General features: G+C 44.9%; 1 protein-coding gene across 7 annotated transcripts in view; it reads left to right on the forward strand.

Moving 5' to 3' along the window:
* LOC135102924 (zinc finger protein 358-like) overlaps window positions 1–2500 on the forward strand; it is a 31358-nt gene that overhangs the window by 15996 nt on the left and 12862 nt on the right. The window lies entirely within an intron of this gene.

Raw genomic sequence — 2500 nt, forward strand, 5'->3', positions numbered from 1 at the left:
CTCCATTCATTCCACTTTCTATCATATCAACCACTCTTCTCTTCCTCCTGATCTTTTGTTTTCCTCAGTTCTTCTATTTTCTATCATTCCATCTTTTCCTTTCCCTCCTTCCCTTTACTTTCTATCATATCATCTTCTGTTTCCTCCCTCTTTCTCTCTCATGGGGTTTTGTTCTCCGTCTTCTCTACCACCTCTTCTTTCTCTCGCCTCCTCTCACTGGTCTTTTCGGGTCCTCATTCTCTTCTGAGTTTATAACATGTAATTGTCGCGCCTTCGAAGCCACTCCTTCCCTCCAAAGGTGATCAATTTTTCTTCCTATTCTTCGTCCTTCCTCTAATTACACCAACCTCTCCCTCTCCAACGAAAATTCCCTCAATACATCGATGATAGGAATTTCTTGCTAACAGTGATGCTTGTTCTTGTCCTTTTTTGTTCTTGTTCTTATTCCTTTTCTTCATCTTTCTTTTCTTTTTCTTTCACTCCTTTCTTTTCTTTCTTTCCTGGTTGCTGTTGTTGCTCCTTTTCACCATCACCATATTGTTGTTGTTGTTGTTGTTGTTGTTGTTGTTGTTGCTGTTATTATTATTATTACGATCCCTTTTTAATATTCCCTAATTTTCTCTACATCATTAGACTTCATCTTCGTGTTTTCTCTCCTAGGACAGTTTTTTTTTTCTCCGCTCTGTTCTTAATCATTCCTCACGCTATATCTTCTTTACCCTACACTAAAATTCCTTCTTTTTTCTCACCCCTCTTTCCTTTTCTTTCCTTTATCCCCGTTTCTGCATGACCTGTCCGTCCCTAAACATCTTTCTTTTCCTCCATTATTTTTATCTATCTTTCCTTTTTCTCTTCCTTTCTCTTCCCGTCGCTCTTGTTCCTTTTCACTTATCATTCAAGAGAGAGAGACAGAATGTGATGCTGTGATGTGATCTGACGTGTCTCAAAACTTACAGAAGTCACCAGTTACAAAAGGAAGATACGCAATTTTCTGTCAAAACGAGCTTAATAGTGTACGCCCCTTGCCTTCAGGTGAAAGCTTGAACAGAACGATAAGATGATTGAAAACTGGACTGAAGTGCGCCGCTTGTACATTGACAAATCACCAAACTAACCAAACCAAACCAAACACAATACATACAGCCTCTCCAAGGGAGAAGAAAAAAAAAAAAGTATCGAGCCATCGAGCCAAAAATAAACAAACTAAATATATTTCTCTGATGACACGCAAAGGTCACTCGGAGCAAGAACGTCCTGTTTATGAAGTTAATCACCTGAGACTGATCATTAGCTTCCATCAGGTGTGTCCGGGGAACCGCGTCTCCGCCCAGTACCATGAATTACTGCTCATAAGCCTTACAGTCTTGCCTGCTCCATCTCCGTAACCGAGCATTGCAATTAGCGTGTGTTGATTATCCACCAAGCTGCAGCCCGCGTTAAGTCCATCCTCACTATAATTAGCTCAAGAGGTCCTCCCTGTGCCCTCCCGCCTACACTTACAGCAGGAGGAAGAGGAGGAGGAGGAGGAGGAGGAGGAGGAGGAGGAGGAGGAGGAGGAGGAGGAGGAGGAGGAGGAGGCCACGTGAAGACCATTGGAGCAAAGAGCCTCGACCTTCCTGCACGACTGAAAGATGGAAGAAAGGATGATCGAGAGAGAGAGAGAGAGAGAGAGAGAGAGAGAGAGAGAGAGAGAGAGAGAGAGAGAGAGAGAGAGAGAGAGAGAGAGAGAGAGAGAGAGAGAGAGAGATATTCACATGCACAGACACAAACTTTTTCTTTACTGACCCCATCACTACCACCTCCTCATCCTCCTCCTCTTTGAAACTTTAATCTCGTCACCACCACCACAACTGTCCTGCTCTCTCTCTCTCTCTCTCTCTCTCTCTCTCTCTCTCTCTCTCTCTCTCTCTCTCTCTCTCTCTCTCTCTCTCTCTATCTATCTATCTCTCCCGGCTCTTTATTAATCACTTCCTCCCGCTAATGGCAAGCAACACCCCCATTGGCTGGCCGGGCCGTGATTAAAGACATCGACGAACACGAACAAAAGATAGGAGCCTCCATCTATAAAGCCAATTAGCAAACCAAACCAAGACTTACGGCATCAGTTTCTCTCGGCAGACACGTCATCATGTCGCTCTGCTCTATTTCTTGCTGCTGCTGTTCCCTCCACGTCCGTCTTTAGTGAAGGGAAGGGATGTCGAGGGGGGGGGGGGGGAGAGAGAGAGAGAGAGAGAGAGAGAGAGAGAGAGAGAGAGAGAGAGAGAGAGAGAGAGAGAGAGAGAGAGAGAGAGAGAGAGAGAGAGAGAGAGAGAGAGAGAGAGAGACCAATGACACACAGAAGGATAAACTGTACAGACAACTTCAAGCGCGCACACACACACACACACACACACACACACACACACACACACACACACACACACGTGGACAGACGGTCATCAGCTCCTAACTCATGAGGCAATCTGCTCCAGAAATCCCTCCTATCAATTTCCTTCGAGAC

Source organism: Scylla paramamosain, chromosome 1 (assembly GCF_035594125.1).
Source record: "Scylla paramamosain isolate STU-SP2022 chromosome 1, ASM3559412v1, whole genome shotgun sequence".
Classification (NCBI taxonomy): Eukaryota; Metazoa; Arthropoda; class Malacostraca; order Decapoda; family Portunidae; genus Scylla; species Scylla paramamosain.